The sequence below is a fragment of the Acyrthosiphon pisum genome, chromosome A3 (genome assembly GCF_005508785.2).
Source record: "Acyrthosiphon pisum isolate AL4f chromosome A3, pea_aphid_22Mar2018_4r6ur, whole genome shotgun sequence".
Taxonomy (NCBI): domain Eukaryota; kingdom Metazoa; phylum Arthropoda; class Insecta; order Hemiptera; family Aphididae; genus Acyrthosiphon; species Acyrthosiphon pisum.
The window spans coordinates 15,983,242-16,000,929 of NC_042496.1; the positions used below are offsets into that span (position 1 = coordinate 15,983,242).

A 17,688-nucleotide genomic window follows, 5' to 3' on the forward strand; every position below is an offset into this window, starting at 1 on the left:
CCCCCTGGATCTGCCATTGATGACGCTATATATTAAACGTAAGCTAAAAATTGTGAAAATTAAATAGCTAGTATTTAAGAAATATACACAACTACACAAGTCAGGAAATTCCAAAAAATAATATTTTGAAAAAAGTTATTACGTTCCAAATTTTAAAAAATTCTAAAAAATAAACTACTTGACTTACATAAATGTTTTTACCATCAAAATTGTTCTTTAATAAGATTTACAAATTGGCTATTTTGAAAAAACTTTAAATCAAGTTTTATTTTATTTTTTTAAATTATGCAAGTGACTATAAATTATATATAAAAAAAATTTAAAAATATTGATTAGAACAAAAATTATTTAATCTATCAGATATTCCTGTTACACTCTGTATGCATGCACCATACCATTATACACGTATGAAACGATCAGAAATAAATAACAATATTATAATGATGATAATCATAATCATACACCGGGATCCTATAGATAAATGGTGAATTAATTTCAATGAATTTCTTGGAACATATACTCAAAGGAGGCAGGAGCAAAGCATTTAAACCTAGATAATGAAAAAAATAGTCGTTTCAAACTACAATTACCACAATAAATCCTTCATTTAGATACAAAAATTCAAAAATCACTATGATCATAAAAAACACTGTACCAATATTATCTTTGGAAATTGTAATAAACACAAATAATAAATCATTAACAACTTCTTATTCCTTAAGATTATTTCACTTGTGGTTATTATAATAAATAAATATTATGATTTATGAATGTTGTAGAATCACAGACTAGCGTAAGATCATAAATATATCCTACCACTTTTGATATACAAATTATAAAACTACCTAGAAATTATAATTTTTACTTGTAGATTATGAATAATATAATATTAGATGATAATAATATTGATTTAAATTAGTACTATTATTTATGAAAAATGTCATATACCTACAGGCTATAGTTGGCAGTTACAATATTATGTCAGTATAATATGCATAAATAAGAATATTTTAATTATATAAAATACAATATGTTGCCCATATCCTGCACAAGATAGCTTTTCGTACGCAATGATTTATCACTGAATTCAAATTTAACACATCTATTGAAGTCACCTATCTACTGAATTATAAGTTACACTCAAAACCTACTAAACAGCATAGTGACTCCCCGTTTTTTTTTTAATCATCATAATTTTAATTGTTATATCATTTTCGTAAGTTGTTAAACGTTTCAACTTTTGATTTTTGAATGTTAACCAATTGGAAGTTTTTTAATTTGGAAAAAGAACTTTGTTTAGTGACCGAAATTCAGCGAGAACTTAACTTAAGGGGTTATGATTATGTTTTTAATTTATTAAATAACAATGTCTTGTGCCCATTACCAATTGAACCTTCTGAGAGAGATTTCTGGATTTTGGATTTTACAGTGATAGATTGTAGGTTTTTATATTAAGGGGTTAGTATGTTTTTGAAGGTGACTTTGGTGTAATGTAGTAGCCAGTAGGGCTATTTCAGTGACTTTAGGAATGTGAAGATCAGTGTGGTAATGTCGTGAATGATTCGAGACGTATTGAGGAGGATTAGTGGCTTTACGTGTCTGATGGTTTTTATTTGGAATACGTATGTAATATAAAAATATTACATAATATTATGTTGTGTCTTATAGTTGACGGAGACCCAAAGTTCAACACCATACTAATTTGAAGTTAGTATAGTTAAAATGTTTCAAAAATATAGTAGAGTGGTAAAAATATAACACCTATATAAAATATTAAATTGTAGGTTTGTGGTTAAAAATGGACAAAACAAATACCTATACTTTTTTGAAGTATGTACCTAATTCTTGATCGGTATTCAAATACGAGTAAGATTATTATTGAAAACAAAATCATGAAATTTAATATAGGAATACATTTGAATGGATTAAACATTGAGTACAAAGTTTGTTTATTTAAATTGCTTATATTAAATATAATTCACGTTAGTATAATTCATATTAGGTACCTATGTTAAATACATAAATGTGAATGAAAAATAACTGTTTTAAATGGAGTTGTTACAAAATATTTGTAAATGATTTAGAAACATAGTTATTGTACCTATATGGATAGTGGATACTATTTTGTATAAATAATAATAACTTCGTACAAAGAAAAAAATTAATATTTTTAAAACCACGACAATAAATGTATAAAAAAAGAGTTATTAGTAATGCGTATTATAATTATTTTGTTGTCAATCAAATGGTTATCAAAATATTTTGTCAATTTTCATATTGGTACAAGGAATTCGTTAATGGAATTCTGAATGGTTTTATAACATATTAGGTGATTACAAGTTACAACTGACCCTATATATCTACCGTAGCAGTAATTTTTTAAATTTTTTGTAACATCACACATTCCATTTGCATTAATATAATGGTGAAAGAAACCATTTTACGCCACCGTGGTCAATCTTAAAAATGTCTATAGTAAACATTAGATGCCTATACTATACTATATTATTATTTTATCAAGCAAGATATAAATTTGGTTTGTAATATTTGTAGATGTTTTGTAATTGTAACTGCGTTTATATTATATTACGCAATGTACAAAAACGGATTTAAAAGAGATATGTAAACTTCATGAAGTTTTATGTAAAGTACCTAGCTGTATACTGTTTTGTACATTTATTATACCCTTAAGCTGTTACATGTCCTAACTGTGAGAAATGAACTAAAGTAAACGAAATGAAGAATAATTTTATCTCATATAATAATTTTACATAAATTGACACAAGGTCACGCGACAACTTTCTTAAAAAAAATATGAGTTATTAGGCATGTAAAGATTTTTAAGATTGCAAGTTAATTTACAAACAGAATATAATTATTAAGGATATTATATAGTTGTTTGAGGAATTTAAAAGATGCGAAAAATAAAGTATAGGAAATGTACAGGCAACAAGGAAATTCATACCCCAGAGAAATATTGTAATATTATAGTCATGGTATTATTCATTTCTAAAACTTTACTTCCACTTTAGGTATATTATAAATTGTTGTAATAATCACAGTCATATATTTGTTAAGATGGACCTAGTACCTATTGATATACGTACCTAACCAATAATAGATACCAACGCTGAAACTATAAAAACCTAACCTAAACTAATCTAAGTCATGGCTTGCCTATTTTAATAAATAATAACATACGTTGGTAGTTACCCGAAACCTAAAACAAAATATATCATGTTCGTTCTACACATAAATTTCAAACTTAGGTAGTTCCCAAAAGAATATAAAAATAAAATAACTAACAATACTAACACTGTTATGTAAAACTAGTGAGAAATTAAATTTTAAAAAAAGGTGGGTAAGTGGATGTCGCTCTGCTGTACCTACAGTAGGTTACAAGTGGGTCACTGTATAATGGATAGTATTAAATTTGAATTCAATGATATAATATCACTGTATAAGAAAAACGATTCTGAGCGGAGACGGTATGTCAGTCAAGGTATTAGACATACCTATTATAGGTAGGTATACTTATCTATAGTATTATATAAAATTTTCAAGCTTTTTTAATCAACAAATAAAATTTTATTGATATTTTTAGAAAAAAAACTAAAAAAAAAATGAAAACTGACAATGTCCGTAAAGAGCTCAAAATAAGTCGAAATATTTTGAAAATGTTATCGTGTATAGAAAATGCTAATATAAACATTCAGTCAAAATTTCATGTATCTACGGTCATTTTTTTTAAAGTTACACCAAAAACCAAATTCAATTTTGTGAAAAATCGATTTTGCGTAAAAATACCCGTTTTTCCTTAATTTTTCTTTGGTTTTTCTTGGCGCTTTTGAAAATTACTGGGAATTTTAAATTTTGACCTCCCCAATGCAACAACGATATTCACTTTCCAATCGAACAAGATACTGAAGTTGAAAATCGAAGCATTATTTCGACTACTTATCGTGTACACAGACACACACAAAAAAAAAAAACACACATCATTGTAAAATCAATACACATTCATCGTTCCACTCAGAATCTAAAAGTTTACTATTAAATCAGTAGAACTAAAACAATGATATTGCTACAATCAAGAAAATTAAACGTCTGAAATATATTAAAAATGAAATTACCATGCATACATTGTTGCTGAACGAAGAATTTATTTATTGTTTATTTATGATTAGAATAATCATAATTTACATAAATAGCAAGTTATTGACTTAAATTACTCAATCACAAGAAACAAAAACAATTTTGAATTCAATGGCTTAATAATATATAACAAAAATAAAAATAATAAATGTATGAATCACAAACTCAAATCCTATAGTGGAAAAATTTAAATATCGAATAAAACAAAATATAACTACAATGAGTCAATGTAGATATTAAACAAAGAGTATTTGTCATAAAATAAAATATATATACATCAGTTAGGATCATACATTTACCTTATTATGTCAAAAGAAAATCCCACAATATGCACAACACACACGATACAATATTAATTGTTAAGCACAATATACATACCGTCAGAACATAATACCAACGAGAAATATTAATTAACAACACTTTGTGTATGAGACTCAGTCGTTCAGATTTACGACAAGTAAATCAAATTTTACTATGTCTGGATGAAACGAAACTAAATATGTAAATTGTAAATACCTAACTGTACAAATTAGATAAATTAATATTTTATGTATCTAAGTAAGATAATTATATACCAAAAAAATATAAAGATAGTAAACGACAATTTACCCAATCACCTAGTTATAATAATAGATACATATGAATATATATTTATAACTTAGTATTATTTTAATTATAAACTTCATTACTATAGTGAAATCAACATACTGTTGGTTAACTGGATATAATATGGAGATGGGTGTTGCTTATATTTGTCTCATTTCAATCACTTTTGCATAGTTATGCACTGTAATGCAAATCAATGAAAAATGGTCGTGTTTGAATTTCAAATGATTTTCAGCAATGCCTTCTGGAATTTTTAAAAAAGTCGACGTTTGTCACTAGTTTGTCCTCACGCTTAGAAAAACTTTTGTCAAAGTAAAAAAAAGAGCTTTTCCTAAATTTCTATCCTATAACAGATGTAGGGACATTTGTGAAGTTATTTCAAAACCTATCAGAAAAAGTGTCTACTGAAGAATAAAACAATTAATTTAATCAAATTTTTTAGTCAAATCGTACCTAGGTACACTATGAAGTATGAACCAACGAATAATAAATAATGCTGTTTAAAATAAGATATAAAAAAATAAATAACACGTCATATTTTGTTTTGATTGTAATCCGACCTTACAAACGTACAATATTATTATACTGTTTTATATTATAGAATGTGTAATATACTTTGAATATTTTTTTTTTACAATTACTCTACATATAATTTTAAATTGTCTAAGAATAGAATTCGATGTTTATTTTTATTAAATAGTATGAGCAGAATGTAAAATGTATATAACTGAATGGTACATTGAAAAATTATTTGAGATATAAGACACGTGGAACACACGTATACTAGTAGGTACTTATATTTACGGTATCTACGATAAAATTAATTGTCATTTGAAATGTATAGTTATATTAATGTTAATTATAGCTTACATAGGTAATATGGATATATTATTTTGAATTGTGTTAAAATGTAACGATAATACATTTAACTTGAAAACATAAATGTTTGCCATTATAGATATATTTTTCGAAGTTTTTATGTATAATTTAAAAATTTTCTAATTTACTTGGGTCAAACTAAAGTCATGAATATTTCAACGTGTAATTCACGTTTTGTAATTATATCACTGACGCTTTTGTTCTGGATTCAATTATTCGTTAAACCTACATTTAAAAAAAAATATTGATATTGAAAATAAATATTTATCTCTGCACTTATGATATTAAAAATGCATTATATTTTATTTATTATTACCATAGTAAACAAAATTATGAAAACGTCACTGATTCCGGTGATTTAAATTTTGGAGTACATCATACTATACGTGTATCTCTATATCTGTATATATTGTTGGAAGAATAAAACTTGTCATAAAATATTGATATACAAAATGAAATAAAAACAACCATGGTTAAAATCTATAGTATGCCTAGGCAAAATAAAAACATATTATTCAATTATTCTGAACAAACATTAAAGGTATTAAATTGAATCTGTAGTTAATTCAACATTTCTCAAATAGGTATTTCGTAATAAAAGTATTTTTATGTAGGTATACATCAACTTGATTAACCAATACAATTGGATATTGTGTTGTGATTCCATCATTTTGATTCATTATTTACATTCACACACATAATAATATGTACTCTATAAAATAGAGTAGAATGTCAAAGATCTATGAAATCGTATAAAAACGATAAGTTCAGAATGTATACTGTACTTATAAATGGAACATCAAAACTAAAAACGTTTTCATGTATGATCATAATATGTGAGTAACATAATTGAATCAACGCTTTTTCAATTAAATACAAAAGTACAAAACAATAATGTAAGTAAATCAAATTAAATACTAGGTAACAAATATATTATAAAAATATAGATAAATTAATACAATGTACTTGTATAGATTACTAATTTTTTAATAAAAAGTTATGGGACCAAGTTGAAGTTATAAAAATAAAATCGTGAAATAATGACATTATCTGATTTTCAATCCACCGGGTTCAATACTAAGAATTAGCTATAGTCCAAAATGATTCAAGGAATTTTATTTTTATACATGTACCTATATACAATTTATAAGTATATCATACTTAAGAGTTATGATTAAATTCCGAACTGCTTACAATATTGTAAAGTTATAAACTTATCACTAATGCTATAATAGTGTTAAAACCATAACAGCGTAATGATAATAATAATTATGATTTTGTTATTTGTTTCAGAATTATAAGTTTTATTATATAGAAGTGAACAACTTTCAAAAAATTATATCAAATATTAGTTAAATTTAGAATTTTTAAAATCTAAATTTTACACACCCCTCGACGTAAACATACAAAATTCTAACTGTGTTTTATAAATTAATGTAATTATAACATTTATTATGATTATTAGATATATTAGATATATTATAGGCTAATAATAATAATAATAATAATAATAATAATAATAATAATAATAATACAAGGTTATGAATATTTTATAAAAACAACATCATTTTACATAAGACATAACTGAAAGAATAAATGAATAGTAATAATCTCAAAACTGATTTTAATGTCATTCTAAAACATTGTGGTGCAAGGTAAACATACTATATTTATTGATGACTTGAGCATAATTTATAGACGACATAACAGTTTAAGCTAAAATATGAACGGCAAAGCTACAACGGGAAGAGTATTCAACTATTAGTTGTGTAAGTCACGTATTGTATGTAATGTTAACTATAAGAGAATACGTGATAATAGAGGAATAAAACGGTTATATATTATATGAGGGAAAAACATTTTGTTAGAAAATATTGTTATATTTTACCCTAATTGCTACGAAATGTATATAGAAGTACTCGCTTAATTACAAAAATGAATCCTTTGTGATTTAAGTTTGTACTTATTAGTAATATGTTTTTCGAAACCAATTTTTTATAATTATGAAGTTTTTGAAACGAATTTTTAATTCCGATTATTGGCGAAAAAAAATGAAAGGGTGATATTTTACTGGGTATTTAAACTAATAATTAAAAACTTGGTCAAATATTTTTGTTTTAAATATTCAAAGAAGCTTGATAAGTTTGGGTTTTGCTGATAATATAATGAATATAAAACATTTGAATAATTGTTAGTATGAATGTAAATTTTACTTCAATTATGAATATAAATCAATAGTTTTAAAATAAAAATAAAATGTTGAAAGATAAAGGGTTTTTTTTAAATTTATTATTCGCTCACATCACCAAAAATTAATAAAATTAGTAACAAAAATGTTATTTTAATTTTCTATCGGGTCCAACACCTACCATCTGGTAAAGATTTGTGGAAAACCATTAATATAATGAGAATTGGAGTTGCAAGAACAAGATCAAATAATACATGGTGAAATGGGGTTATATCAATAAATAAAACGACACGTTTGAATGTTATGGAAGTCATTCATATGAACATATGAACACTTACTAATAAATTATAATATAAATTATTTATATCATCGAATCCAACAAAATGCACCAAGAATGACTTTGTATAGGTACTATACCGAATAAGAACACCATAGATGTAACTACATGTTGGCTTCAATACAAGATTTAACCAATTTATTACCGTTCGTTACGGGTACGATTGACTAGACTTATTTTTATTTATAATATTATTTAATTTATTGACTTTGATATATTATATACATTATAATTTACTTATTTGTTTACGTGCGTATTATTTTTATTTCTAACTTTAAATGTGAATCTTACTTTCTAACCATCAATGCTTTCACAGAACCATCTCGCTGGACTCACTCTCCTGCAGTCCCTTTCCACAGTACTATTTTGGAAATTTCCCATATTCATTGCAAACTATTTTGCAAATCATGACCGATTATACCGAGAAATCAACGAATGTATAGTGCCTAAATGTTATACGTAACTATCGAGCAGGTAACCACGATATTTTCCGTTGGTCAATGGTCGGCCTTAAAGAAAACCGGGAGTGGTTGCTGACTGTTTTTTTGCTACGTCTGATGCGTGATCCTATTCACAATGATTCATTTTATAATGATCTATGAAAAATATTATACTTCATACTCGATATAGTTGGTAACCACGGTAATTTCAATGTAGGTGGTTAGTCAGTACGAGGAAATTGTGGACGTCACGTGAATTTTTTTCACCATTATATAAGGTTGGATACTCAATCAAACCGTTTTCATGGTGCAATTTTGTGATGTGACAAAATCTCAAGGAAACGAGTCTATCGAATTCTATTCGTTGGTATTGCAAATGCAAGCCTCATTACTTCCGGTCCGTTTCACGTTTTCTCGGCGATTTCCCAAGGGCAGTGTACCAAGGTAAGGTGCACATCACTCATTTATGTATATTACTTACATGTTTTTGTATTAGGACACATCTAGTTTAGGTGTAATTAAAAATCAAAAAAAATCAGAATTCGGATAAATTTCTAATTTAAACATAACAATAATGTGCGCTATTATGGGTGGACGTATTAAGTATTTATCAGGGTGCAGAAACTTATTTAGGTCAGCACTTTATATTATTGGTATATTTGCGTTTAATTGTTTGCAACACTTGCAAAACTTGTTGCAACCATTTTTTTTTTATTAATCTCGTTACTGTGCACCGACGCGACGATCGATAAAACCCTGTGTTTTTAAAGTGATTTGATCATATTATTCCTTGATAGTAAAATACTAAAATATAGACATTTACAAAAATGATTCAAGGTATGGTACCTAAATAATGAATACGAACAATTTATAATTCTGAATGCATTTATGAGTACTTATTAAAGTCAAATATATATTCAAGTACAGTTTTAGGTCAACAGTTTAAATATTAGACAACTTTATCAAATACCTATATTATTATTATTTTATTAAACATTTGCAATTAACTATTAATTTATCGGCCGTATGAAATCGAAATAAACATTATATTGTGCTGTACGAAATACGAATAAAAACACGAGCGTATGGAAAAAGCGTCATTCGTGACCTGGCGTTGCCGGATTATGGTATATAGATTTTCTGAAGGCCACAGCATCATTTTAATTTTTAAATAAACGTTAGTACTAAATCAGGGTGGTGTGTCCAGCGTTATCATTGTATATATTATATGTATACTAATGGCGAGTGCTCATATAGCAACATCGACACATCGCTTGAAATTGTTGAATTGTTCGGTTTTATAGGAACTTCATGAGCCACGACTGCCATACCGTTGACGCGGTGGTTGACTGGATCACAAACAAACAAAAATATATACTGTACCGTAGGAGTACTGATAGGTGTTCGGTCAAGTGAGAAAGCAATGCTACCGGCCAATTAGAGTAGGACCATAGGGGGATATTCCGGAATAAATCCTTCAAAATGATTAACAACCCCCCTCCCTAAAAAAAAATAAATATCGATACAGGCACAACATATGTTTTTTTGAAATCTTTCATCAATATGTATTGTAAATTATTATAATGTAAATATCTAGGTACAAACACTAAATAGTATTTAAAATTTAAATTAACTAGGCCATTAGTGTATGATATTTTATGTAATTACCTATATTTTATTGTTGAACTAACCTAATTTATTAATTGCTATCCAAGAGTTTTTAGATCTATACTCATTTGCAGAAAGTTGTTGCATATTAAGCTAATGATTGTTTAGTCTCTAACTATTTTTGTCGAATGATTTGGGGGGGGGGGGGTATAAGTATTTTTTAACTAATTATTAACATTTCTTGTATTTGATAATGTGAACTATTTGTTCATACACAAATAAGAATAATTGAGACTAACTTCCTGATCATAAATGCTGCTTACTTAAAAAAATAACTTTTATGCAGGGTCATCTCTAGTCAAAAAGTGTACATAGGCAAAATTAAAATTTGCCGCCCTTTCGTTTTGATATCTGTATTTACCCAATTACCCCTTGTCCCCTTAACCATATCTTCAAACATATGCACGTCTACTGCGACTTCAAGTTACAGTATCTATACCTTATACGTTATAGTTATAATTTATAATTGACAAAAAAAATATTTTTATTCGATTATAAACAATTAATTAATATATTAAAGGATAAGAATTTTTATTTTTTTGACTGACTGGAACTACCTTAAGGGAATATCAAATGTACCACTTTTCAGACCTATTTTAATTGTTGATATAGATTAAGGTACTATAATGTACCTAAATAATACAAACATCTTATTAGTATTAAAAATATTAATCTTTGTAATAACTCATAAATTAGCATCGCTTAAAAAAGTTAAGATTAACTAGATTTCATTTAATTATTATAATTTAATTAAAATATATACTATTATGAATATGCTCTACGTATTATTTTTATACAGACATACAGTAAACAGTTTACAATACAATTCGTAAGATGGAATAACTTTAATAATGTTCACGCTAAATGCTAATATATGTCTATTATAACAATTAATAATTATTATCAAAATTATAAATTACATAATCTATTGATAAACTTATAATACCATATATAGTATAGGTACAATTTTGTTATACAAAAATATATATACAAATCATACAATATGTTATAACATGGGTACGATACCTGTAAGTTTTCAGCCACCGTTCTCTGTAATTAACTGTAAAAATATTGCAGGAGGTTCCGACAAAGCGACGGATGAAAAACAAATAATATTATTATTGATATTAACGCGTTGAGCTCTGCTAGTATTATCAGCACAGCCATAACCCGTGTCGCCGCGCCAAAATTAAACAATGTAATAAAATATAATAATAATATTATATATTATAAACTGGTCGCCACCGATTCACGGTTTTATTTTGAACAGAGTACAGTATAATTATTATTGCCACCGAATAGTTGGACGGTTTTTTTGAAAAGGGAATCAAGTCAATAATAGTAATTGTTCAGTAGACAAAAAAACATTTCATCTTCTACATTTTAATAAAAACAATTTGTAACTATTAATTTTATTTATAACTTTGATAAATTGTATGGTTTTTAATTGTTATACTAATGTACACCTAAAGTTGACGATACATTCAATGTCAACACATTGAAAAATAGAAAAAAATATGTGACTTGAGACCTTTCTCATAAAAAAAATATTTATTTTTGACATGACACCAAACGCGCACTGTAATATACAAAAAAAAATAATGGTCACATGTTAATGACAGTGTTACCACTAGATCTGGTTCAAAATGTCCTTCAATTTTTGTGCATAATATCAAAATGTCCAAAAAGTGACTTGATTCCCTTTTCAATAATTATTATTGTATGATAATATTATATAGTATATTGTTATTGTTAACGACGTTCGACGACCGCGACTTCGTCATTTCAGGGAAAAATCAAATTCTAATATACGTTATCTTAATTTTAATTTTCGTGTTTTATACATTTTGTACTTTTACATAAACCATCCCAACCAAAACTAAATTTAGTTAATTGCCGGATATCAGCTTTTATTTTTAAAATAATTAAAATGTAATAATTAAATAATTTCTTTTTTGCTCATCAGTGTTTCAAAAACAGTTTTTGGTTTTTGCGTTAGCCTAAGTAAGTATCAACATATTATCCTAAGTACGGCCCTACCTCCCACCAAGGAAATGCCACCTCTTATTACATTTTTCCGCCCCAGGCATAGACCTGCAGTGTTGTCTGTGCCTTCCGCCGGGCCTGCTTTTATGTAATAAAATTGGTATGTGTTTTATATAATATTGTATTGTAGCTTAATATAATATAATACATATTAGAGTGCAAATTAAAAGTTTAGGCAATGCGCCTAAGATTTTAATTATAGTTGTGCCATTGTTAACATGCTAATGAACAATTAGGCTCGAAAGAATTTTGTTTGTATTAAAATCATAGTTAATATGCGTTATAATTTATGAATGTTGAGAAAAATAAATTATTAATTGTTATTTTTGGACCATATATGTCGATCGCTCACACTAATGTGAAGTTATACAGCTCTAATATAATACAATAAATGACAACAGTACACTGACTCTCCGGCCACCACCGGTTCAGTGCGTTGAAACCATATTAAAATTTCAAATTAAATTATCTTTATTAGGTATTTTGTTTATTAAAAGTTATAAAATATAACAGTGCCGTGGCTGGCTGAAAAACATTTATATTTTCATCATTGTTTATTATAGTGACCATATTTAAAAGTTTATAACCAATTTATATTATAATGTGCCTAAATAGATTTATTTTGAGATGTATCTAAAATTATTATTTTATTTTAGTATAAAGTTTATGAATGTACATAGTTTAGCCTGGTAGCCTTAGAAAGCTTGCCGCCCAGTAGGACTTTCCTTCCGTCCAACCTTGCCAGTCTACCTTTGGGACTGTAGCTTTTAATTGTATTAAAAACTGTTTGTACACTTTGCCTTTACCAAAACGTTTTGGTACCGGGTGAGAAGGGCATAATTCATCTGTTATGAATTCGTAAATTGATTTACTACTATACTATTATATACGTACATTGACAATTTTATGTAACTCGCGGGCATTTGAGAAATTATTTGATTTTAAATACGTAATTTTTCTTAAAAATAACAATTGATAATTAAATTATGTTATATTTTTAAAAAATGTGTATGATAAAATCTGAGGCCTTTCGTGTGTATACATTTGAAGCACTTTAGTTCTTACTCGTAGTACGGATTATATAATATTATGTTGTGTTAAAAAGGTCATGCAACAAATTTAAAAGTGCGTTACATTTATAAAAGTTAATAATATTATGCAACAATATAGTTTTTCAATATTTTCAATAACTATAATTAAATCATAATAGGTTGTAGTCTATAGCCTATTTATAATGTATTATAAATTGTTTTTATCAATATACCTATTATAATATATTTAATGAAACCGAGCGTTTGGTATACGCTAAAATAATTCTTAGTGGAATAGTGAACTCAGTTGAAAATTACGACCAACTGTGCTTGCTGATATTTGTTCAACATTTTTCAAAGGTTATTGGTCATAATTCGTAAGACCAACTCTGGGAACCAACAATAAAATCATTTTTCCACCAATTATGGTCTTACATTATTCATATTATGTATTTTTTTTACTACATTAAAATTCACATAGAAAGTAAAAAGTTACATCATTCCATTTGCAAAAACAATATATAATTCACTTCACAACCCAAAAATATACTATGTAGATAGGTTTTATTAAGTTTTTGAAAATATTATACGAATGTGTAGACTATTAAGATTGAAGTCAGTAAATTATGTCGATATTATTTTTAAACATTCCTTTTATAAACGTGTTTACTAACTATACCAATATAATTTTATTCAGAGCTAAATTAATGATAACCTTGTATTTATAGGTAGATTGGTAGGTAAACATATTTACATCCCTTGCGAGTTTATACAGTTGGTACGTACACGTATACAATTTTCCAAATCTAACTCGATCTAACTTCTGTTCACTGGCAGAAGCTATTTTACATAATCTTATTACTAATATAGTGAAATACCCGGAGGGCCTGAGAGCATTTAGTGAAACTACGATAATATTATGTACTCGTACAAGGTACATAGATAAAATATATATATTTAATAAAAACGATTCAAAAGTTGAGTTACGAAGTAAGGAAGCAAGTACATCAAAATCTTCATGTTCAAAAGTAAAAAAAAAACGTGGGTTAGTGGGCGTCACTCTGCTATACAGTAAGTGTCAAGTGGGTCACTGTAATGAACGGTGTTAAATTTGAATTCAATGATATAATATTATTGTATGCGAAAAACAATTATGAGCGGAGACGGTTTGTCAGTCAATGACATTTTATAATATATTATTTATATTGTTGTTATTAAGCCGGTAAGTTGAATTCATATTATTTGCATATTATCATTTTTCAATATTTGTATATAAACTTGAGAAGTTTCAAGTACCTTCGAGTTATATTTTTAAAATACAACAAAATAACTAAAATCGTTCTTCTTGGTTATTTAATAATACAATTTTTATGAATTTATAACTCGAAATAATTTGCCAATTTTCGTGATTTTAATGAATTTTGTCAACATTTATCTTCGGACGATCATAAAAAAATACTGTGGATTTGTGCACAACTTTTTTTTTAATTTCCTCCATCAAGTTTTTTGACAGAACATAAAATATTTTATCAACAATAATTTTAATAAAACTAATAAAACTCGAAATTTTCTTATGCCTATTAATAACTAAAAAAGAGTCGCAATATTTCAAAAACTGTATGGTGCATATACATTTGGAAATGTATAAGCATTCAGTGAAAATTACATATATCTAACTATCTAAGGTATTTTTTTTAAGAGTTACACCAAAATTCTAATTCGATTTTGTCAAAAACCGATTTATAGTAAAATTTTTCATTTTCCCTTAATTATTTTTTGTTTTTCCTTGCGCTTTTGAAAACTACTGTGAATTTTAAATTTTGACCTCTCCAATGCACCATTTAGATTCATTTTCCTACAAGAAAAGATACTGAAGTTGAAAATCTAAGCATTATCTATACCTAAGCATTAATTATCGTGTACACAGAAACAAGAGATTTTAAAATAATTTTAAAAAACAAACTACACACATGGCGACACATCATTGTAAAACCAATTCATTTATCACTCCGCTCAGAATCTAAAATCCTCCAATTATTTTGTAGTTAAAAATGTATGAAATGTTCAAATTTTATAACTAAGACTTGCCACTTAGAAATGTAATTCAAGGTTCCTCATAAGTATTTCATACTGAAACCATAAAATCTAGTAATATTTAAATACAATTTTTATATATATATATTTTTTTTATTTGAAGTTAATATCGGAATGAAATTAGATATATATTTTTTTATTATATTGAAATAAATCTACAATTTGTACATTTTTTTTGTACAATAAGTAGGTTTGATAAGTGACAGTAAAAAAAAGGTTAACATGAAATCATGAGATTAGGGAGGTTACCTAGTGGTAACACCCTATAAATTAGATATTAAACGAAGAATAACGATATGAGATAATTATTTTATTGTTGTTCAAAAATATTTTTTGGTGGGATTTAAAACTAACTATAATACTAATTAAATTTTAATATTACAATATAAATGCAATGTTTTTAATAACCAAAATTAATTCAATTTACAGTATTACTATAGTAGTGATTTAAATATAGTATATCATCAAATATAAACATTTACTTAGGTAGTAATATAAGCTGACAAACCATTTTCGAGGTTGAACCGTTTTTCGTATTAAATTATTTTTTATTGAATTAAAATTTAACACATACATTACAGTAACTTATACAATGACAAGGTACACTCGACACCTATTGTACAAAATAGCGGTTACCTACTTCCCTTATTTTTAATATTAATTAAGTAATTTATTTTATGTACTAATTACACGAATTATTAAAATAAATAAATAAATCAGAAGTTAAAACTTAAAAAACCTTCTATTAGAAATCGAGATTAAATTATATAAATAGGTAATTTAATTAAATCCCAAAGTCCATAAATACAAACGAACTTCACGAAGACAGTTAAATAACTTGAAATAAAAAATATACAAATACCTTAAAGAATAAGATTTTTTATTTTATTTATAAAACATAGATTTACCATCTATACAAACATAGTATAATAAGGAAGTCTGATGCAAAAATAAGATTCTAAAAAATGAAAATACATTTTATATTTTTTTGTTAGTGTTCGAATTTAAAATTTTAAAAATTAATTTTTATCTACGCAGATGAACATTAGAAAAATATTATGTATCGATTTATCCAACTAAAAAATGAATACTCCAATTTGGTTGTTATGTTATTATAACGAATACTTAAAAAAAATAATTCCAATTTATTATGCAAACGTAAACCGTCTCCTTTTTTTAATATTCAATATTTGTTTAAGAGATGAAATTTACAAGTGCCAATTCTGATATTCGATTGAAAAAGAAACGGATTTTCGATAGTCTCTTAGATATTACAGCTACTGATAAAATATAACGAAACGTGACCAAAGATGAATTCTATCCTTTTAAACCTCAAGAAAATTGAAATCGTTATATTATTCATCGTTATCTCAACTTCATTCCAAAATTTCGTACACTATGTTTACCGGACAGATAGCTCATGAAAAATTTGTTACATCCGACACAATTTCTTCCTGTCGGGTTACCAAACTGTAATTAAATTATGTATAGAACCAAGAGCCGTTTACAAATATGTAAATGCTTATGTAGGTATTCTCGAGGGACGCATTTCTCGGAGTGCGTCTATGCTATAGGTATCTACTATCCTAATAAACGTTAGTTTTAACCAGGGCTTCAAAACGTTTTTATAACGTTATGAGTATAACGTTAAACACATCAAAAAACGATTGAAATCGATAATGGATAACATATCGGTAAACGATAAACGATTGAAACGGTTAACGGATAACATATCGCTAAACGATAAACGATTGAAAACGGATAACTGATAACGAAACAGAAACGATAAACGATTGAAACATATAATTGCCTAAAAAAAATATTTATAAAATTATGACTATCAGTAAAATATATAATATTATGGTTATTTTTGTAATATTATACTTTTCAATCACTCTGTTTTGTGTGGGAAACAAGCTATATGAAGCTAAACGCTTCATAACGTTTACATTTTTAAAACGTTTAAACGCTTAAGTTGAATAACGTTTAAATTATACATAACGTTGAACAGTCATTGGATCATAACGTTTAATATCCATTGTTATTTTTGATTTAAAAATAAATCCCTGGTTTTAACATTGGGAAATGTTAAAAGCCAATAATAAAAAAAAATTAAATGAATGAGGAAATCTTAGATAGGTTTATCAAAAAATAGTATTAAAAATAGGTCGTAAGTAAATACAGATTAAAATTATAGAAATATGCACATAATTAAATCAGTTAAACAATTACCACGTAATTATA

General features: G+C 26.5%; 1 protein-coding gene across 2 annotated transcripts in view; it reads right to left on the reverse strand.

The window, feature by feature from the left end:
* The window catches only part of LOC100164066 (adenylate cyclase type 2), a 77,043-nt gene that overhangs the window by 49,072 nt on the left and 10,283 nt on the right, over positions 1-17,688 (reverse strand). The window contains exon 1 of one of the 2 annotated variants that reach the window (XM_029491628.1): positions 11,300-11,615. The exons of the other annotated variant lie outside the window; for it this stretch is intronic. The gene's annotated coding sequence lies outside the window, so the exon portion shown is untranslated. Of the gene's footprint in view, positions 1-11,299; positions 11,616-17,688 lie in introns of those variants that run through there. 2 annotated transcript variants of the gene reach the window in all.